General features: G+C 41.3%; 1 protein-coding gene across 1 annotated transcript in view; it reads left to right on the top strand.

Moving 5' to 3' along the window:
- Window positions 1-24,080, top strand: part of LOC131671575 (uncharacterized) — a 50,195-nt gene that overhangs the window by 16,676 nt on the left and 9,439 nt on the right. The window lies entirely within an intron of this gene.

Genomic DNA, 24,080 nt, shown 5'->3' with positions numbered 1-24,080 from the left:
TGTGTGTATATGTGTGTGTGTGCGCGCGCGCAGGTATATATCTGGGCGAAAATCTGGCCGAGGAGCTGCATTTATACGATTATTTATAACCGCCGGTGCGTAGTACGTATACCCTGATCGTGACTTCGAAACTTCTCTGTCTTAGGCTTAGACTCGTCACGAGCACGTAAAGCCTCTATCTCTCTCGTTCGCCGGTCTGCGCCGCGCGTGTCATGCGCGGTTTCGGAATATAATGGTCGAGCCGCCGTGATTAGTCGTTTCCTGCGACTGGTGCGTGCGCTGCACTCTGCCTCACAGCGGTCGCGGCTTTCAAAAGGCACAAATTCGAAAAGAGAGACTTTGCGGGTTTGGTTCTCTCTCTCTCTCTCTCTCTCTCTCTCTTTTAGGATATATATGTACTGCTTGACTTGTGTATGCATTTGCCTGACTTGTATAATTCGTCGCGTGAAACTCAACAAATAGCTTTTCTTTCGCGAATTCCAAAAGAAATTGATGTAGCTTCGACGAAACTAGCGGCATTCACTTGCCTTCCGATTTCTTCTTTTTATCGAATCGGAATCCAAGGTTGAACAAAGGATAATTATAAATTTCGAGAAAACATTAACGCTTGTAAAGAACTTTGCTCAAAGTTAATTGAGCAGAGGATTTGAGGATGAAAATAGAGGTTTGCATTCTCACGGTGCTTATTGTTGGCATATTCGACCTATGTGTCATTTATTAATGGAAAAAAATAATTATATTGATGTCTGCACGTGGAAAGGAAACAGATATTGGAAAAAGTGGATTAGTCATTTGAGTGATTGATAGAAATAAGCATCGAGAACGCGACAGAAAACGGGCAAAATTGAAAATTCACTAGATATCGATCAAGTCGCAAACTATCGGCAAGATATTAAGTTCGAAGAAGGAAAAAAAATTACAGTTGGCATGTGCAGGTAGGAGCAAGGCCTCTGGCATATGAAAATTCATGGGATCGCTGTGCAGCTTGGAATTGTACTGGTTGGCGTGTGTAGGAAGCGCCGACGGCGGCGGCGCTGCGCCGTGACTTCACTAGCCCCCTGTCGATCGATATACCGTCGTACAAACACTCGCGCGCGTACGCCTCTAATTTTCGTCGAGCCTCGTGTACACGCGCACACAGTCACGAGAGAGATCGAGAGAGCGAAAAATTCATTTTCATCTTCTTTTTTCTCCTCCCGAAGTCTCGGGATTTATGCGAGCCAACGTCGTCTTTGCATGCATAAAGAACGAGGTGCGAGCTGAAGGCTGCGCTCTACCGCGTGTTCTTTTTTTCGTCGATGTACCGTGTTAATTAAATGAAAGTGGAGGGAGAGAGAGAGAGAGAGAGAGAGAGAGAGAGAGAGAGAGAGAGGCAAATGGCGTTTCCTTGGAATTACTCGAAATCGGGTGCTCGCGTGCCGGGTCTCGTTGGTTGTTAAAAAAGGAAAAATGCATGCTCGAAACAAGGCGCACTCGAGGAAATCGAAACGCACTAGCTTCGAGCTGCGAGCGACCGATTTGGCAAGTAGTCGAGAGAAAAGGGGAAAAGAAAAGCCGAATCTCGGTAATCTGGTTGGGAACCGATATCCGCGAGTCGGCCTCTTTTCTCGCCGCGCACAAAGGTATTTTCCAGAGCTGGAGTAATTTAAGATGCGCCCGCTGGCTGAGTAATAGACCGGGCCGTTCAACTTTGCCTTTCGCGGAACTTGCCCCGCGCTCGCTCGCTCGCTCGCGCGGTGCAGACTTCCGACAAGCCGGCCGCCCCCATACCCAAGTCTGCACGAAATCTTGCTCGTACACGCGCCGCTACGGGGCTACGCGTACCATGCCGCAGTCTCGCTTTGCAAAACTTACAGGAAATTTCTGTGTGTGCGCGTGTGAGCTCGCTATATGCGACTGCATACGTATACGTGCAGTTCAATTTACTCGCGCGCAAAGCTCGCTCGGCAATGTTTGCAGATTTCAGATCTCGTTATACTTGGGGCTGCTGCTTTGCCTCGCGAGCTTTTATTAATTAAATGCTTTTCGGTGAGGCGCGATCGAGCGCGTACTTTTGGCTTCTGCATTTCAGTTAGATAATTGTTGTATTTTAGCATCACTAGGCCATTGAAAATCATTGGCTGCATAAGCACAATCTCACGAATTAATTGTTACGTAAATCGAATTCACTCGCTTGAATGTAATTAAAATCCGATAGAACATTGAGTTTTATAGCCGTACAGCGGTTTCAAATGGAATGTGAACTTATACATACAAAATTCGAGCTTGAAATAGTACAAGGCTCTTTACGAATCAGAAGGGCGCCGCATTTCATCCAACAAATCTATTTACTCATTTTCTCTTATTTTCAAGTGGCGTGACAGGAAGACGTCGAAGCGAACTTTCCAGCATACAAGCTACAACGCAGTAGTTCTGTAAGTCGATTCCTGGAAAATTCTTTGACAATGCGCCCTAACCAGTCCAGCCCGCCAGTATATACTTTATGCAGGCGCATGAAAATTATTCATTTTACTAGGTCAGATAACAGTCTTTTCGGATTGATGCAACCGAGTGTGTAAAAATAAAAACTTTTTTTATGCTCACGCGAAGCCGATCGATATACACGTCACGTCGTTACTCTGAAAAAAAATAGAGCAAAACTAGAAAATAAAATAAGAATACGTATACACTGAACGGTACAGCGTATTAAGTCCCGTTGTCCAGATGTGAGCTTTGCCCATATGCCGGAACTGTAGCGTGCAGAGAGGGCCCCCCAAAGTCAATGCAATTCACTAATTATAGATATTAGGGGCGGACGCCAGGCGCGTATACACGTGGCAGTTGCGCATGATAATCACGTAATCGACTGTATTGGTTTGTGATGAATTTATCTGCTGATCCTTTGGTTCGTAATGGTTATGCTGGATACCAATCACCACTGGCGCAGTTTAATTAGGAATTGACGTTCGTAAATGTATTTTAAGTAGAGCGCCACATTGGAAAACAATTGTCGATTTACAGCCTATTTTGATCCAAATCTACATCGACTGCCGATAGTATTGAATAATGCTATTGACATTACAGCGATAAGTAGTTTAATCTGGTAAAGGTTATGTCCGCATGTTGCATCATTCCAAAGTACGCGGAAAAATTTATTGAAATGTTATATCTTCGTGAATTCACACTCAATAGTGTTGACACGGGCGATATGTAATTCCATCACACATACGAAATTTGACGTTATTTTTCAGACACACAGCCGTCAATAAACCAAGTAAAAGGAAAGGTATTGTCCACAAAAAAAAAGTCTAAAAAACTCCTTCGTAAATGCAAAAAAAATCTAAACGCTCAGCAAAGCAGCTCTACGCGAAGACGTCGCGATGCGTGACGCTCACCTGCGCTGCTGGCACGGGCGAAGGGGAAGAAATTAACTGAAAATAAAAGAGGCAGAATGAGACGAGACATGCTCGTATACGTATACTGCTAAAGAAAGACAGCTAATATAGCCCCGAGGCTTTGTTCGCATCACTTCCGCTCGTGAAAAAAAGCTCCTTTCCGACGCTGCTGCCGCGGCTAATCTTACTCTCGGCTTCTGCAAGGTTCTCTGACTTTCCATGTTTCATTCCTCTATTTTTTCCTGAATTTCATTTTTCATGTGCTTAACAGTTATTAAAAGCGACACTTTCGCCATAACAAGAATAGTATAAAAAATCTCGTTCCATAATATTATTTCATAAATGTTGCAATCATCCACTAATAATAAATCGTGACAATCGTCGCATATATGTTGCCTCGATTGTTGCAGCGGCGACGATGACACAAAAGGTATTTCAATAACTCAGCTGCGCGAAGCATCTCTGACGAAATAATTTCCATGGCACGTTATAATCGAGCGTAACGTTTTCATCAGAGCCAAGCAAAATCGCACAACTCCATTAAACAAGATTAAAAAAAAAACTAACAGAAGCCCTCTCATCTCGTCGCGTCGTATTTTCTGTCTCTTATACTTACCACAAGTCTACAGTCTTGCACGTGTCTGCGCGGCCCGGCGAAAGTGCATCAGGCAATCGAGGCATCACTGTGTTGTGCCCTGGTTAATTGAGCACTATCGAAGCTTCGCTGTTGCCTTCGCTAACGGAGATGGATGGTTATAGCTATGCGACGACCTCGACACCACAAAATAGATCGTCGTATTGTTTTAAAGTCAAGTTCTAACGCTACATATATTCGTTCTATTATTTTTGTTTTTCTGTCATATATGTATATGTATGCGTGTGTGTGTGTATGTGTGCGCGTGTGTGTATGTGTGCGTGCGTGTGTGTGTGTGTGTATGATTCGAGAGCATTTTTCATCGGCTATTGTTGTAGAATACTCATTATTGACTTTTAGAAAGTGTAATCCAAGCTAAGCAGTGTCATCTAGGGGTCGATGCTCCTTATTAATATGATCACTTCTACAAAGATGTACGTGTCGAAGTGTCGAGTAATAAACGGCAATACATAATTTATATTCTCGCTCTCTTTTCTCGAACGATAGATTACGCGTAATTTACCGGTTTCGTAAAGACAATCCGTATGTAGTTGCCAACATATTTTGATATTGCATAAAAATGACCGGAAAACAGATATGAGTTTCATAATTATTACCAACAATGGCGATCCACTTATATTTCATAACAATCGCTTTGCAACGTAACTCCTATAACATAGTATATTCCATAGAATCAAATAGATACCCAAAGTCATAAAGCAATTAATTAATGAAACTCTAGCAAATATGTAAAGGAAAGGGCAAGAGAAAAAAGATGATAGGAAGGAATTCTCGGCATTCTTGCTGTACACGCCGAACCTATGATTAGAATATGACAGTGTCTAATTACGAAAAAAGTTGAACGACTTCCTACCCGGTAACCGAGCAATAAGCGCGCGTTGTACATCCCGGCGTCAATGTCTAATGGCCTATAAAGAATTTCCTCGTACAAGCGCGATATTGCCGAACGAACCGTGAGTATAAGACTCGCATATGAATAATACATGTTTGGGCTACGTAGGGAGGGATTGTAAAATGCCACTAAAACAGCTTTCGAGCACGAAAGAGAGAGGCTAATTCTCGGATTTTTCCGGGAGTGCGATTGGTTGCGTCGGCGTTTTTAGATCATTTCTATCTGTCTATCTTTTTCCCTTACTTTGCTTCGTATCCTCTCTATTTTCGGGCAAATATTAGTTGCACAACTATCTCGCAAGTGGTGCGCGCACGAATGGCTGAGAGAAGAGCCGGTGACACTATTGATTTTCTCGCTGCCGGGCTTCGTGTCAATGTTTAGGTTTGGAACTGGTTGCCGTTGCCATGTTCGAAATATAAGCGCCGCGTGCGCGCGTGTGCGCGCGCTCTAGGGGGACGGATTCGCGCGAGCTTTCTCTTGGAAAGTTTATTATTTTTATATTATCGCTTTAGCCAATCGTAAGATCAGCTCATAGACGTTCGCCTACAATCGTGATGAATGTTTTACGTATTACTTACCGGCTCTATACCGCCGGTGATGATCTGCTCATCGGGGGAACATATCTTTTCTTTTTTTTCCAGCAAAATCGTTTGCGGTGAAAAATACAAATCGGCCATTATTACATTCTCAACGCTTTCTTAATTGACTGTAATACTCATCCAAAATACGCTTCTGAATGTTAGCAATCACAATTAAATTTAATAGCTTCGAACCGTGATTCAATATAAAAATCGATAAGTGTAGTATACATACGTAACGCCGTAAGCGAAAGCTGCCTAATCAATACCCAAGAGAGAGAGAGAGAGAGAGAGAGAGAGAGAGAGAGAGAGCGTCTGCATTTCCAAGCAACGACGGGCGCCTCGGTTGGAAAGAAACAAGAAAAAAATGCGACTCACGAGCACGCCGCGCTGCTAACAGGCGCGATCAATTATCGCAAAAATAAAGTGTCGCGCAAGCACTTTCGCGAAGAGATGTCACGAGTGGAGCGAGCCGAGCACCAACAAGTGTCGCGCGACTTGTTAGCACGAGGCGTCTCTTTTGGTCAAGGCACGTTGGCACACATTACGCAAACAACGCCGCGGCTTATCGTGTACGTGTGCGAAATTCGCCCGAGGATTATTACGGCCATCCCTCAAGGCGATGTGTGCGCTGGTGCGCGATGCCCAGTCGAGTTTTCCTTCGCTTATACGCGGACACGCGGCTCACATTGTCTCGCAGTTATACACACTTTCGCGATGACTGTCTCGCTCGCGCAGCTTAGATATCGACCATTATCTACTTGCATGCTCGTGATTTCGTGTTAAGACACCGTAATAATCTTACGATTCGCCATTCCAGCTTACCGTGTATAACGACATTAGGTATGCAATTGCCGACGATCATTTTTCAATTGCTTCGAATATCAGAGTAACAAGTACAGATCTGGAACAATCGGACAATTTCCATGCTAATGATCTATTTTCTTATGTGACATATGATTGATATCGTCATTTGATTCATCGATGTAATCAACATAAAATTTTTAATTTCACAGGTCGTCAGCAGAGTTTTTGTAAAACCAGTCCATTGGGTATCTTATTTGCCAAGGCATACATTCTAACTATTCAAATATATGCATCCAAGAGTTTTGGAGATATTTTGCCTTGTATGTGATTAATTAAAGTTACGTAGGAATTGCTAGCGTCTCTGGCAATCTCGAATGATCGCAGCGCTCCAGTTTTCCGCGTAATTCCAAGCAATTGCCATTGTCATTCAGCGGGGTGCCAGAGAATTACGGTATTGATCACGAGCTCTCATCGATAACGTTGACGAGTGAAAAAAAAAGCGTTTTATCGCGACATTTGTCAAACTGTACCGTGAAAAGAAATATAGCAAGAGCGAGAGAGAGAGAGAGAGAGAGAGGGAGAGAGAGAGAGAGGCGAGAAACGACTCTACAACGTGTACGTTCGCAAGAGGCACGCGTGTGTGTTCTCGCTCGCGAGCGCGGTGGAGGTTGCTTTATTTTTCCCTATCGATCGTCGCGTCGTCGTCGCGGCTAATGCGCCCGCCGCGGTCTTTTGAGGTCAGGGCGCTGCGTCACCCGGCTGATGGCTGGTGTGTGCATGTGTGTGTACGACTATGTTAGTAGCGCCACGACGACGACCACGGCTCTCTTCGAGGAAATCGGCATCGCTCGATTTACTCCCTTAATAAGGGAGATCCCGTCGTTTGTCGTGTGCACTTGCCTCGTTGACTTCATGCGATTTTCGCGCGCGACTCTGTTTTTTTCACTCCGCGAGCAGTGCTTTTTTACGAGTCCCGCATTCATCGGCACTGGCTCATATGATTTTTGAAAGATAAATGGTACGTTTTTAGTAATTCAAAGTATATTGTGCATATGAATAAAAATTTTTTTTTTCATGTATACATAAAATGAAAATATGTTATAGTCTAAATATTTTGCGTAGATAATAGAAATAGCATCATTACGTTACATACTGTTTATTGAAAGTGAATTTCTAAATTGAATTATTAAAAGGAATGTGTATTTTCACACTGGGAATGCGGAAGAGAAAATCATTCATATTAAATGCATTGATGGTTCATGAATAAAAAATTATTCGACTATTATAAAATAGAATGCTTATGTTAATGATCTATGGATTTTTGAAATTAATTAATTTTCCTGCTAAGGTTACAAATACATTGACGAAATAAACAACGTTTGGTAAAGTATGATTTTATATTTAAAAAAGTGTAAATTTTGGGAACAAGAACCATTATTTCATTGGCACGTGTGTATTTTGATGCCAAAAATGGCAATGGAAATTTACATAAATGAGTGTTTTATATACATTCTCTTAATGTAGGTTAAAATAATTTGATTAATACAATATTCTAGGTAAATCTGGTTTTTCAGTAAATCGTTGGATTGAAAATGATAAAGAGTAACTATCAATGTGAATTTGAAGATAAATGTCTCGGGCGTTTTTACGAGCAACGTCTCGACGATGAATGACTAATTAAGAATAATAAATGTCACCGCATGCGCACTTGCGCATATAATTTATTGAGTTGTGCTCGAAATTCGTAATGTACCTTATGCTTAGTGATATACGCAGTGCCAAGACAAGGCGGAGTTTCAAGTGTTTGAATTCAGTGAATTCAGGATATAATGTACAGAGCATGATTTTATACACAGCCGTGATTTTAAAATTAGTTTCGTCTGGGAAATATTGTGCAATCTGAAAGAGGAGAACCTTGTTTGAACTTGTAAAGACTGTAGCAACATTTCTAGATCCTATAAAAGAACATAAAAATTCACGCTATAGATTATAGAAGAAAGTAACGAGCCTTTGAAACTTTGACAAGATGTAATTTATATTTTCTAAGAAAATATATTAAAGTGAAAAATTGATTATCATACCTATCATAAATTATAGCGCCCATGAAGAGCCGCATAACTTTTTGTGATTGAAAGTTTAAGACGTCTATGAAAAAATTGTTATAGCAAAATGTCCATTATAAGTTACAATTTCATGATACTGTTACATAATAAACCTTAATCCTACTAATCCTCAACATCCAGCATTCGAAAGCCCAGAAGAAAAGAAAAAGTACGTGACGAATTCAAAATAGTCAGTATAATTGCGCAGAGGGCGAGCAACTATTCAGTTATCAAGCACCAGTGAAAATCGGACATCTGAATAAACGAAAGATAAAATAGGACGTCAACGATACAATCGACCGTTTTCACCAGGGAGACTTTAGACGATCTTTATAAAGCCTACGTCTCAATTACGATCAACAAAAGGAAACCATCAGCTTGAAAATACGAAAGGAAAAGTAGGATGGAACACTCCGTGAAAAGGAAGAGAAAAGTTAAAATTGAAATCCTTGCGCATCGTCGTACATGCATGACTGCCGTCGTCGTCGCAAGGTCGCCATCGCTTTCTCACGACTCGCTTCTCGATTTCTCGTGGATCTTCGATTGTTCGAGCTTTTTTCGTTCCTCTCTCCAGCGAAATTGTAATTTTTTACCGCGCCTTGCGTTCTAAACTCTCTCTCCCGATTGTCCTGGCTTTAGAAAAAGAAAAAGGAAAACAATTGTTTATAAAGTATAGCATTACATGTTTACGCGAGCGGCGTGATCGTTCCTCGTTTTACGTTTTTCGCTGGAAGACATAAAAAGTGCATTATCCTTGAGAGAGTCTGTCGCTTTGTTCTCTCTGAGATGAGATCTGATGAAACAAGCTAATTTCAGCTCGAGCTTTATTCTTTCGTTTGAACATACATTTGCCTTCACGCGTTTCGCGCATACACAAGACGATGCACGATTTTCAATTTCCATAGCTTATTTATCTTGATCTTCTTCTTCTTTTTTTTCTCACGTTGCTAGAGAGAACGAGAGAGAACAAAAAAAGCAATTGACTTTCTGCCACGGTGAATTTACGAGCCGACTCTCATAGATCACCGTGGAGGTGAGGAAGCCCGCTGTACGAAGAAATGTTTTACGAGGAAATTACCCGTACACGCGGAAAATGTGCATACATTGATTAAAAATTTATCATACCTGCTAGCAGCTCGGCACTCTTAGTGATACGGAAATAAATCATATTCGCGTTTATCTTACTGCAGAAAAATATTTGAATGTGAAAACAATTTCACTGGATAATCATAATGCGATTTGGCGTGCTGCAACACTGGACTAAAAAATAAGTGGCATCTCGATAACTGATGCATTATTATTTCAACAACTTTACTTGCAAATATATCGGCATATCAACGCTCCATTGCCGAAACTAATATCAAGTATTATTAGCGAGTAATGTTATACCTTTACCTAATATAATGTAATTACAGTTCGCAAAACAATCTAAGGTAATGATAGTTTCGATATAGGCATTCCTTATTTAACTTGTGACCGCAAGAAATATGCGAAACAATGCCTGCCAAACCTCGAAATAATGGTCACGAACCCAATCCGTATACCACGGATACTCCTTTGGATTTGCGAGCGCTGTACGTAACATCTCTCCCCTCTCTTCACTACTCCTTGGTAAGGTCAATACCGCGAGTCTCAAGCTACTTTTGGCAGCTTCAAAACAGCCCCGATTTTCCCAGAGATGTGGCGGAATTTCATAATGAAGTATATGGCAGTGGGGAGAACTTGGCGGCCTAGTTTATTCTGTCGCGCACGACTCCGTTGCCGATTCTCTTTTATTCGATACCTCGGCCAACACTCTTATCGAGGGGAAACTAGATCTGACGTAACTATGATTTGGCGGCTTCTCTAAAGCAATGACATTATTTGCTATGCGCAATCAAATATTTTCATAGCAAATGAGATTTTCAAATGGCTATCAAATTCGATGCCGACTGAAAAGAAAACCGTTTTCTCTTACAATGTTTTCCAGGAATTTCTAAATTTAATTGGATAAACATTTGTGAATCAATGTTTGTGCTTTTTTGCCTTAGTACGGAGATTATCGCGTAGCTCCGGGTCATGAATTTTGATTAGTCCCAAGGATGTGTTTTCAGATATGCCGAGCGATGATGTAACCAGCTACCCGCAGTCCATTCTAACGAGTCTAGCTTTCCGAGATAACTGCTGCGTTGAATTATTTTCATAACTATGTAATAAGCATACAAAGTGCTGCTGCGATTATGATGCGATATTAATTGATTTGGAAGCGCTGCCAATTTGATTTTCGAAGCTTCATTTGTGTTAATTTTTTCTAACAGTAGGTACTTGGTATTTAGAAACTATTCGTTGAAGATTACAACTAGCGGATATGATAAATATTGGCTTAGAATAAAAAAGAAGCCTGCTATCCGTAAGGTAAATGGACATTTTTTAAGGAATTATAAATGACACTCAATATTTCACATTGAAAAAAGTGATGTCGTCTAGAATTACGAAGCTCCGATTTCCGTTTCAGTTAATGGAAAATTGTCACTCAATCCCTCTACCGGAGAATAGCAGCAAGCATTAAATACGTCTCTGCGACACCCAATGAAGTGTCCAGCATTTGAAGCACCAGTCCACGCAAAGCACTCTTTAGCAAGCAATTTGAATTAATAATTATCTCACACGATTATCAACATTGCAGATATGATTGATCGCGTTGTCGCGAAATGAATGCGGCAGAGAGATCGTATTCGTCGTCGGTCTAGGTCAAGAAATTTCCATTTCCTTCGAGATGGAGCCTACTTCACTTTCTCGTCGCGTATACTGTCATCTTGGAGTCGACGACGTTGTGCCACACTGACCCAGTTGTCATTGACAATCGGTCACCGGTCTCTCCTCTCTAGCACCAGTTTCTCCAATTTAGCCGAGCTATAGGGCTAATGACGCCTCTATAGCCGAGGCTATACTGCCTTCCTAGAATAAGATCGCTATGTGTATATGTATCTAGAGACGCGCCCGATCGATATTTGTAGTTTTATTGCTCGTTATACGTCCATAAAGAGAGCCAATACGTACAGATGAGATGACGCTGCATTTTTACGGGTTGATCTATATTTGGATTGATATAACGCGAGGGTAGAGAGTAATTTGAAAGTGTTCAAGTCGTAGAGCTTTTCTCGCGTGTCATGTAACAACGATAATAGCTTTTGTCAATTTTCGTGGCAGTTTAGATATTTCCTCGTAATTGTATTTGAAAATGCAAAAGATTTGATGCATTTCTCATAGTTAGTGCAGTCCATAAGATATCTTTGCGCATAATAAATCTTTCAAAGAGAAAGTTGCTAAGTGTTTTCGACCAAGCTTTTTTAATTCTTAAAAGGAATAAAACTTCAGACAGTTTTCGTTTTATTTTTAAGCGTTTATTAGAGCAAAAGTCACAAGCGACCGCTCTCGACGCGAAAAAAAAAAGCCAATAGCAAAAAAAAGGGCGAGCGCAAGCTCGTGTGTCGTTTGTCCAGAAAAAAAAAAAAAAAAAAAAAAAAAAAAGGTAACAATTTCATCGCTATGACTACAAAAACAATTCATCACTATGACTAAAGAACAATTGCTCGCTCTTCGAAAAATCAAAACTTATATTAGCCTGTCGGTAAATCGCAAACTTCTTTATCCTATCGGTAACATCCTCCTCACCTACAAAATTTTATATTTTGTATTCTTAAACTTTAATAGTAAACATCAATCATAAATAAAACAAATTATATAATTTACAATTGCGTCTTATTTCATATCTATTACTCTTACCAACTCTCAAGAAAATTAAACCCGAATTTGTCCAGCCAACCGTCCGTAGACAAGCCTCTGCGCTTAACTACCCCGTAGCTTTGCCTTTTACTGAATCAAAATTCATTGGCAAAGATTCTGCGCCCACGAAAGCAATTCTTTCGCGACGCGGCCTTGACACAAATTCAAAGAATACCTTTCTCTTTTGAGTGAGGTTTTACAGTCAATTCTCAGACAAGTGATCCCGCATGATCTATTCATGCGTACTTAACTAATTTATTACTAGGTCTTGTTAACACTCCGTTTTCCGTTCTTAGTTCAACAACTCTTACTCTATTATCGGCGCCTGGTAAAACACGAATTACAATTCCCTTTTTCCAACAGTTTCTTGGTACATTTTCATCGGTAATTATAACTAAATCGTTTATTTTTAATTGAGGTTGGTCCTTTTGCCATTTCTTTCTAGAATGTAATGTTGGAAGATATTCGCGTAACCATCGATTCCAGAATTCATCCGCGTACATTTGAGCTTTTTTCCATTCTTTCTTTAAGTCTAAATTTTTATAAGTATATCGTGGTAAACATAATTGTCCTGAAGAGGATCCAATCAGGAAATGATTTGGGGTGAGAGCTTCCAAATCATGAGGGTCGGCTGAAACGTGCGTTAATGGCCTAGAATTTACACTATGTTCAATTTCCGCTAAAATGGTACGTAAGGTTTCTTCTTTTGGATGCCTATGTCTAATAGTAGCCGCTAACGCACACTTCACCGACCTGATAAGTCTCTCCCACGCCCCTCCCATGTTGGAGGCTGTAGGTGGATTAAACTTCCAAACTATATTATTTTTTGACGTAAATTGAAACAATTTTGCATAGTCAATTGATTCGATCGCCTCTAACAATTCTCTATTAGCTCCAACGAAACATGTTCCATTATCAGAATAAATATACACCGGGAAACCTCTCAATGCCGAAAATCTACGTAAAGCCATGATCGCAGAATCCGCGCTCAAATTATCGACCAATTCGATGTGTATTGCCCGAACCGTCATGCAGGTAAATATCGCTCCCCACCGTTTCTCTTTTCTTCGTCCTATTTTTACCCAAATAGGTCCAAAGTAATCGAGACCGCAATGACTGAAAGGCCTCATTCGATAAGCCAGCCTAGCATCGGGTAGAGCACACATTCGTGGTTGATATGGTTTTGCTCTTAATTGTCGACACGTCGGACAATGCGCAACGATACTTCTAAAAACGCGACGTAAACCAATAATGAAATACAGCTGACGAATTTCATTGATAACCGCTTCGTGATGCATGTGAAAAAATTCTTCGTGATAATGTTGAATGATTAATCTCGAAAGTCTTTCATCGCCATCGAGTATTATCGGATCTTTTCGAAACTCCTGATTGATTTTATTTTGGATTCTACTGTCCGATCGCAGTAAACCATTTTCATCGACGTAAGGAGATAAATTTGTAATTTTACTATTTTTACGAACCGTACCCGAATATTTTAACGAGGCAATTTCAGCCTGAAAGGAAATAACTTGACTTTGAATCAACACTAATGTCTTTGCTCTTTCAAAACGTTCAGTCCGAGTTTCGAATAAGTTTATATTTCTTTTCATCCAAATATCAAGAATCTCAAGAGCTTTTGCTAAAGTGAGCGTCAAACGTAAAAACGTCGAGAATCGATTAAAATCAATTAATGGAGAGAAATGATTAGTCAATAAAATAAATTCTTCTCTAGTAATAAATTCTTTTTCCGTCTCGACTGTCTTTTCGGTGATACTCAAATCTAATTTATTGTTTAAGTCAATTTCCGAATCAAATAGAAAGGGTGGACCTGATAACCAGCGGCTTTTATTTTGCAAAGCCTCCGGCCTAAAACGCGTACCGTCGTCAGCTGCATTTTGACTTGAGCTTACCCAATGCCACTCATCCGGATTTGTTTTCTTACGAATTTCACCAACACGATTCGCGACAAAACTTTTGAATTCTAATGGATTCTTTCGAATCCAACTCAAAACAGTTGTAGAATCTGACCAAAAGTATCGCTTTTTAACAAAAAAATCATGTTCGCGTACGACAAATTCAGCTAATCTCACTCCAATCAGGGCGGCTTGTAATTCTAATCTAGGAATCGTACTTTTGTCGCTAAGAGCTATAGCACGACTTTTCGCCATCACAAAAGCTACGTGAAACCTTTCCTCGCCTATATGAAAGCGCCAGTAACAGACAGCTGCGCAAGCATTTGAGCTTGCATCGCAAAATACGTGTAGCTCGGCATCTTTTTTTTGAAAGTCTCGCAACTGATAACAACGATTAATTTTAACTGACTCAATATTTTTTAACTCGAGAAGCCATTTTTTCCACACGATAAATTCGTCATTCGAAATCAAATCGTCCCAATGTATTTTACTTTTCCATATTTTCTGCATTAAAAATCTTGATTGAATCAAAAAAGGTAACAAAAATCCTAAAGGGTCATAAATAGACATAATGATACCTAGAAACTGTCTCTTAGTCGGACTTTGAACTCCTTGCAAAATTTCAGGTGAAATTTTCTTGCTGTTAAAATTAAAGGTTAAACAGTCTGAGCTATTAAGCCATTTCAAACCTAACACCTTTTCTACACTCTCATCCAGGTTTAAACTATTTATAATCTCTTTTGATTGAGCTGACGAATGAATATCAACAAGAGCCAAACGACAATTACTTGACCAACTGTGCATTTTAAAGTCTGACTTTTCATTGATTTTGATCACTTGTTTTACTATGTCATTCGCTTCTTGACTAGACTCAAAGCTATCTAAATAATCGTCCATGTAACAATTTTCAATTAATTTTTGTGAAGCTATAGGAAATTGAGATTGAAAAGTCATCGCATTCTTATTTTTAATATACAAAGCTGTGCTAGGTGACGATTTGGCTCCGAATAATAATACTCGCATTCTACAAATTGTCGGCTCATTTGTACGATCCGAACCTCTCCATAAAAATCTCTGCGCGTCGCGATCCGAATCAATAATTTTGATTTTCATAAACATGTCTTTTATGTCCGATTTGACTGCAATTTTGTATTGACGAAACCGCATTAAAATTCCTGGTAAAGATTTTAAATAGTCCGGGCCAGGTAATAAAAGGTCATTGAAACTGACAGATTCGGATTTCGAAGCCGCATCGAAAACTAAACGAACTCTACCGGGCTTATTTACATTGCGAACTCCGAAATGAGGCAAATAATAAATTCGATTGTCACTCGATTCTTCAATGACCTTTTCAGCAAACCCACACTCAAACAATCTTTCCATTTCTTTATAATATAAACCAGCATATTCTTTATCGCGATCTAACTTTCTTTCAAGAGATAATAATCGAGACAATGCTTGAGCTTTTCCGTCTGGGAAATTACGTTTTTCGGATTTCCAAAGTAAACCTACTTCCCATGAATCGTTCACGTAATTGCTAGTTGAATCTAGAATTTTAATTGCACGAGCAATACCCGGATCAACACATTTAAACTGAATAATTCCGATAGCATCGAGATTGAAATAATTAAATACTAATTCATTAAGCTCTTTGTCATTATGTGGTTTCGACGGTCTTTTCACAACCCCTGTGTTACACAAATTTATTGATAATGTTTTGATAGAAGAGTTAAAATGACCGTGGATGGACCAGCCTAATAAACAGCGCGAAACAACTAAATCGTCTTTCATAATCGTGCGAACTTCTCGTGTAAGAATAAGACGACAATTGTCTTGACCGATTAACATGAGAGGAATTTCATTGAATGGCTCCACGTAAACGTCAGTTCGCTGTTTGCAAAAATCAGCTAATTCTTTAACAATAACTTGTCTCGACAGTGGAATCTCATTGACAACTAATAAATTATTTACTGCGAAAAGATCTGATTCAATTTTGACATGCAAATTTGTTTTATAATTTGACTTTAAAACTGCTTTTTCACCTGCTATACCTTTGATATAAATATTCGTTTTGAATTTAGGAGCTGATAAACGTTTTATTACAGAAGCATCTATAATGGAAATTGTTGCGCCATCGTCAATCAAAGCGTAGATTAACGCTGATTTTTCGTTTACTGAGAGTTCAACCCGAATAGTTTTTAATAAAGAGCACGAAGCTAGTCATGAATCAGCGTTGAAAGAATTGCTTGGAAATTGATTTTGTTTCAAATTTTCCTCACTATCAATTTGAGCAGTCTTTTGAGCTTCAACGGACTTTGAAAGTTCATCTTTTGGAGTGAAATGTAATAAGGTGTGATGATTTCGTTTACAACGAGCACAAGTGATTTTGGATTGACAATTTTCACGCGAATGACCCTTTTCAAGACATACGAAACACAAACGTTCGCTCCTAGCAAATTTCCAACGCACATTCAATTTTTCTTTCGCAAAATCGCGACAATCCTTAATCAAATGATTTCTACGATTACAAAGAAGACATGATTTCTCAGTTTTTCGTTTCTTTGCTTGCGGTTGTTGATCATCATCGTTTTCATTAGTTTTATTATTAGTATCGATCAACAAAATATTTCTCGAATTGTCCCGATCGTTGTTATGCGGGCGTTTGTTTTGAGCAGATGCCGTTTTCAAAATAATTAAATTCTTTTTGATTCTCTTATTTGTCTCTTCGAAAATAAAATCAGACAATTTTTCCAAATCAGTTTTGTTTTCACAGTTTGTTGAATCAAGATGCGCGTAAATTGTTACAATTGAATCGGGCAATTTTCTAATTATGTTGTCAATAATTTCAGGATTTTGCAAGTAACCTTGCCAACCATTCAACCCTTTTATTGCCGAAATGGTGTTTCTCAAAATGGTCGCAAACTCAATCATTCGCGACTCATCTACGTTCAAGTTTGGTAATTTTCGAATGTCATCACACAATTTATCAAGAATCAACTTCGAATTCCCGAATCGCATTTCTAATGTTTGCATTATCAATTTCGTATCTTTGCAGGACATAAACAGAGATTTTACTGCTTCAAAAGCTTTATCTTTTAAGGCATCCGCGATACGAAGAACATTGTCTTCTTCGTTATAATTTCCCGTCGCAGTTGAAGTCTCAAAAGCATTTTTGAATCGCAACCATTCGAGTGGATCACCCTTGAAAACGGGCAACGATTTTGCAGAAGACATTCTACTCAAAAATGTTGAGCTTTCATTGCTCGCTATGGAATTGCGCGACATAATTGAATTTTCCAAAATATCAGCTAATCTATTTAATGGATCACTAGAATGGTTCTGATTCAACCTAACCCTATCGGGAATATCGCTAGTCGTGCTATGGAATCGATTGTCATAATTATTTACGTCTCTAAAGTTCGCGTCTTCATCGTTGTTGAAGTCCTCTTCCATGGATACGTCGAAAGGTTCATTGAGAGCGTAGTTGGGGTCGAGGTTCTCGTCGCCGTTGTCAGCTTGTGGTACGAAGTCGTAGTCAGACGCGTTGATGGGCGCTGCATCGACGACTCGACGTTGTACAGCTCGACGACGAGCGTTGGCGAGCGCAGCAACAGCTCGCACACGAGCGGCGGCGGCCCGGCGAGCAGCGCCAGCCCGCTCACGGGCGGCGACGGCGGGAGCCGGCGCAGCACCGACGCCCCGCCGAACAGCAATGGCCCGACCTCGGGCGGCGGCAGCAGGCGCGAGCGCGGCGGCCCGGCCACGAGCAGCAGCAGCAGCCCGCGCAGGGACGGCGGCAGCGGCCCGGCGACCAGCGTCAACCCGTTCACGAGCGGTGACGGCGGGAGCCGGCGCAGCATCGACGCCCCGCCGAACAGCAACGGCCCGACCTCGGGCGGCGGCAGCAGGCGCGAGCGCGGCGGCCCGGCCACGAGCAGCAGCAGCAGCCCGCGCAGGGACGGCGGCGGCGGCGGCTCGGCGACCAGCAACGGCCCGACCTCGGGCAACGATAGCAGGAAGAGCCGCGCCGCTCTCGCCGGCAGCACGCCGCCCCGGACCTGCGTCACGCCTTGGAGCCGCTCTCGAAGCGGCGGCCCGGACCCGAACTCGGCCTCGAGTTGCAGCAGGAAGACCGCCGACAACTCGTCGAGGCGCCGCCTCCCGGCCACGAGCAGGAAGATGTTCAGCGCCTCGGACACGAGCCCGGCCCCGAGCGCCAGCAGCTCGAGCAACTCCCGGTGCAGCCGCCATGACAACGCCACTGTCAACTTGACGATGAGCATCGTCGTCATAAGCGACCTCCTGCTCCTGACCTCCTCGACCGGCCATTCTTCACTGACACTTTTTTTTTTTTTTTTTTTCAACGAAAATGCAAGAATTAAAAAAAAGAAAACTCGGAAACTTTCTTTATTCCCGGGTTTCGGCACCAAAATGTTTTCGACCAAGCTTTTTTAATTCTTAAAAGGAATAAAACTTCAGACAGTTTTCGTTTTATTTTTAAGCGTTTATTAGAGCAAAAGTCACAAGCGACCGCTCTCGACGCGAAAAAAAAAAGCCAATAGCAAAAAAAAAGGGCGAGCGCAAGCTCGTGTGTCGTTTGTCCAGAAAAAAAAAAAAAAAAAAAAAAAAAAAAAGGTAACAATTTCATCGCTATGACTACAAAAACAATTCATCACTATGACTAAAGAACAATTGCTCGCTCTTCGAAAAATCAAAACTTATATTAGCCTGTCGGTAAATCGCAAACTTCTTTATCCTATCGGTAACACTAAGTGTATGAAGTAAATGGACGTAAATAAAATATCGAAATGAAACACACGATTACAGTAGCCAACTATTCAGACTCAATTATTAGTGTTTCTAAGCATTTTGATGTGCGGCGATGCTTGTTTATTCAAGATAAAACGTATAAAACGATAGTGGTTTATCGCAGGAAATATGAAAATTCAACTCACCGTTGCACTTACGGATATCATAAAAAATATCTATCATTTCTCTAATAAATGTCACTGAAATTACGAATTGTACAAATCATGCTTTTTACGATTTGCTTTCCAAAAGTGTACAATTAGTTGAAATAGTTTCCGCAATCTGTAAATTCTTCAACAGCTTTTAATGAACTAAATGAAATATAACTTCTGTAAAAAAGAATGAAATGTACATAGAGTAACTAGCAGAAAATCGGTCAGTCAAGACAACAAAGTCACACGCACGAATTGGCGCGTAAAATTGCTGGCAGCGCAAGCGAGAAAATTGCTCAGTTACACACAGAGCCAAATGTGTCGCGAATGCGACTGTTGCGTCAGGGAGTAGAGCGAGCACCGAGCAAAACCAAGGTGTTTTCCTTTTTGCCGTGTCGCTCTCCACGAGTAAATAGGGTTTGGGAAATTTACACTGCGGTACTTCTGACGATTCGCTGCTGTTTGACCAGTTAATTTGCCAGCGCTTGACTTCGTAACGAGCATACTTTCAAACCATTCAAATATCCGTTCCTTAATTTGAAATCATTATAGTATTATCTCGTGTAATGTAAGTGTCAATTTTCAGAAAATCATCATCACGCTACTTAAACGTTATTCTCTTTCTACACGCTTAATATTCAACTATCGTTTTCTCCCAGAGAATAATCAGAGTTCAATGTAGCGTTCAGCTTCCGTCACACGCCTTAATCAGTTTCTTCAACGAGACGTCTATGTGTATAGCGAAAAATCCGATCGCGTCTCGCGGCCGTGCGCGTGGGACTTTTCATCGCACCGAATAAATAAGCTGCTGCGAAATGTCGCAGGCGCGACGCTTTCTAACGACACGCTGCCACGCGTAATCCTCGTCGCGCGAGCTTCGACTCGACCCACATTTCGCGCGCTTTTCTTCGAGATTGCGAGTCGCTTCCCGCGCGAGTGCGCATTTACAGGCGGTTAACTGTCTGCAAACGCGGAAATCAAGGCACGCCGCCGGCTCCCATCCTCTCCTCCCAGCGCGCATCGCGATCAGCTGGCTATCCCACTTTTTTCCCTTGGCGACGCTCGCGTCGTGCAACATTGGTCGGCAATGAATTCTTCTCCGGCGAAATACGTGGTTTTTCCTCGGCGCGTTACGAGCCCGTTGTTCGCCCACCGCCCGCCTGTCCAAGATTGTAAATCCCCTCAAACGTATATCTTCTATCCTCCAAGTTTCTTCCCGAGGATTTTAGCTTTCAGGAAGCTTTCGAGTTTGTGTAGCCAGCAATACTACGTATCTTTGCAATAACGGCTCAAAATGGAAACTGTAAATGTCATTATAAACAAGTACGAGCGGGCCGTTGTCAAGTGCTGCCGAATAAGTATCGATTAAACAAACTCTGCAAGCCAAGCAGAGGCGAAAAAATATGTTGCTGTACCGTACAGCTATTGCGTAAACGCTCGCACGTTCGCGGCATAAGATGCGAGCTAACCTTTGTGTCTGCGCTTCATATGTTTCTACTGTGTTTTTCTCTCCGGGATGACTTGTAAATAGAGCAATGACGTCCGCACCCCTGACGCTTCTCTTATTTTCCTGTGTACTCTCGACTGTTATCAGTACCACGTTCGGCCAATTGAGTTATTACATCAAATTGTTGCGGCGAATAGCTGCATCATTGTCGGGGCAAACTCGTTACGACGGTAAATTGCATACGAAGCATGCCAATTCCCAGTTCAATATTCTTAGACCATATCATTCTATTCATGAAATCAATGAAGACATAGCCGGCTGTCTCGATGCGAACGCTGTTAGGTCGAAGGAAATCTATCTTACCGATGCATCCTATCGAACCCATAATTTCAAAACTGCCGTCCCAGTCAATGAAATTTCGAGAGAGAAATGAACAAATAAAACATTTCAGGCGCTCCCGCGGACTTTGCTTTTTCTTCCGGGAACTTTTTTATTTTTACGTAGATGCGTTGAAAACACCCACTAGTCGCGTGGCGCGCGCACCGCGCTAACGGGCAGAGAAAAGTGTCTGCGCCAGCGTGTGCGTGTGTTGGTTGGGAGGCGCTGCAATTACGGTTCGTTAGAGCGACTAGGCTTAGCCCGTTATCGAGTTATTCGATCGCGCTCTCGACACCAATAAAAGCAGTGCGTTTGCTGTCGACAAAATTATTCGCGTTTTGCCATTGTCGAGCCAATGGATCATCCAAGATATTTTTGATTTCGCCGATTCGTGGATATCCCGGGTCTATTTGCATGCCGAGGAGGAACTGCAGACGCCAGGTATGCAAACTATGAAACGACGGCGTCCAACAGTAACCGCAAAATTACGATCGTGAAACTGCGGCGCGATATTCCAGCAAGGATCCCGAGCTAAGATTCGAATAATGACACGCCTCCATGGTGCAGCTTGGAGCTCAAAAAACGCTACTACACGAGAGCTTTTGGATAAAAAGCGCGCAAACTCCCGTAGCTAGGCGTGTGCGCGCTCTATAGCGTATAATGCATTCGCGGATTGGTAGATATGTAACGTGTGTTCTCTGCGAGCGGTGCTTAACGGGAAATCTGACGGTGCGATAAGAATCGTTATAAAAGCGCACGCCAGCCAGCCGCTCTCTCTCTCTCTCTCTCTCTCTCTCTCTCCCGTAGGAAGTCTTTGTACTTAGGATGCCCCGGCTCTCTTCTACTGGGATTCCAGCTTGGCAAATTGCTACAGAGAGAAAGAGATCGACAGTTTCGTGGGCGTGTGGTCAGGTGATGTACTCCGCGCAAGCAAATCGAACGCGGCAATCGATCTAGATTGGAATCCGGTCAGGAAGGAATTGACTTTTGCGGTGCAAGCTTCAGATGCTGTATCTTCGGTTGTATTGTTACTGTGCTATTGTTTGTATCGTGCTTGGATATCTTTCACTTTTTTATACTTGTGGTTTTTAAGTCGGACAATCCATACAACAATCATTAATGATATTCTTTCTGTTTGCTCTTTTAATAATTTATTAGGAGCAGTTGGCTTTTCTATTAAACATAACGATAGCTACCTGTTACAACAATTCAGCAATCAATGTGAACAGTCGTATAGCAAACATTTTTACCGTGAATATTAAATAACAATTCGAATCAGACCAATGAAATCATGACGGGATAAAAGTATAAATGCGTGCTCATGCGCTAGAACACGATCATATCGTACATAAATTAATACCCGTCGAGTGTTGTCAATGCCTAAATTGCTATATCTCCGACGTTGATTGACTCGCGTCGCAATCAGGCCTCACCTCCTTCAACAACTCTCACTCTCGTACAAAAGACTTGATACGCGACTACTTCGAGTCATGATGATAATTGGAGAGCTCTCGTAATATCATTTTGAAGTACATACGCACCATATAAAGCCTTGACTTACGAAATTGACGAACGCTCGTATGCTGACAATATAAGTCTCGCTTGGCCTTGGGACACACACTCGCCAAAAAGCCGGCGTTCCGTGTCGCGCATCAAGGACGCGTTCACCGGTCTTTTGTTCTTTTCATTGTGTTCGTGGGATAACTGCAACGGAAATTGATGATTGACATTTACCACCGATTCACATTGCGTCCCTTCCTATTGAAGATATAAAAATCACTTTCTATAAAAAGAATCATGTGTACTTTATCTTGTCATTAAATTAGAAACACTGGACTTTTCATGTAATCATTTTTTTATTCGCAGCTTCTCTCTCATTCTCGCGCTCTTTCCACTTCCATTCTACCTGTAACCTTCTGCCTGCAGTTTCTGTATTACGGAATCGCACGAGTACAATGTAGCATTGTACAATGAAAATCCGCGAACCCGTTATCTTTGACGCAGGTACTTTATTGCCGATCGAACGATAGAATCTCTGGTGCGCAGCGGAATTGAACCTTTAACGTCGTCTGTGTGAACGCGATTGTTTAGGGGAGCATAAGTTGATCATATCTGCCGTATAGCCAGCCATTTCTTACCTTTTTTTCTTTTTAGTTTTACTCTTTCATTCCTTTCCTTCTCTCTCTCTCTCTCTCTCTCCCTCCGTCTCTCTCTCTCTCTCTCTCTCTCTTTCTCTCTCACTCTGTTCAATAATTCTTGCTTTCTTCCCGCATGTTGATAACACGGTTTCAATCATACCGAAGTGCGAAAGATTAATAAATACTTTTTGTAATAGAGGAATAATAACTTCAACCAACATTTTTTAACGATAAATTGTAGCTAAGTGAATCACTACTCAAATTTTTCATTGTTATACATGTTTCGACCTAAAAAATCAACACTTTCAGCTAAGTTATATGATTAATTTGAAAAAAAATTAATAAAATTACCTTATAACAAATCATAAAGATAAACTTGAAATAAATAATTAAAGATCATTAAAGAGAACATTAAATTATTTAAATCCAGTCAATCATTTGGCAAATAACAATCATGTGAAAATATTTGAATGTTCACTCGCGAACGAAAAATGTTTGCAAGTATCGTGACATGTAGGCAAGTGCGAAAATCGATCACATGTTCAGTTAGCACGCGATCCGTCAATCTAATAGACGAGTCGGCGATAGCAGCGAGCGAGTTTGAACGGCAGCCAGTAGCGGGCAGCGATTAATTATAAATAATTAGCAGGCGTAATCTCTCTTTTCTCTCGTTTTCTCTCTCTCTTTCTCTATCTCTCTTTCTCTCTTTCTCTCGTTTGCTCGCTTCTTGAGTTGGCTCACGATAACGGTATATTCACGGACTAGGCTGCATAATGGTGCACCCTGCGAGCCATTGTTCAGGGCGCTCACGCGATAGATAGCGAAAAAGAATCATCTTCCAAGATTGAGAGACTCGCCGGTATGTTATGCTCGCGTAATTAACTGTATTGGTAGAAAAAAGAACAGACGGCTCATTCATGTTTTTTCTCCTCCTTCTTTTTCTTTGCCACATCAATTTCTTGCCTTCAATTATAAGCGCAAGTTCTAATTGCCACCAGCAAAACAAATTTTGTCCTAAATCTTGACGAAATCACAAGTGTAAATATGCAATTAATAAGACGGTTGCCTTG

The sequence above is a fragment of the Phymastichus coffea genome, unplaced genomic scaffold (genome assembly GCF_024137745.1).
Source record: "Phymastichus coffea isolate CEN01 unplaced genomic scaffold, Cenicafe_Pcof_1.1 PCOF00129, whole genome shotgun sequence".
In the NCBI taxonomy this organism is placed as follows: Eukaryota; Metazoa; Arthropoda; class Insecta; order Hymenoptera; family Eulophidae; genus Phymastichus; species Phymastichus coffea.
This window is presented reverse-complemented; position numbering and strand designations above follow the sequence as displayed.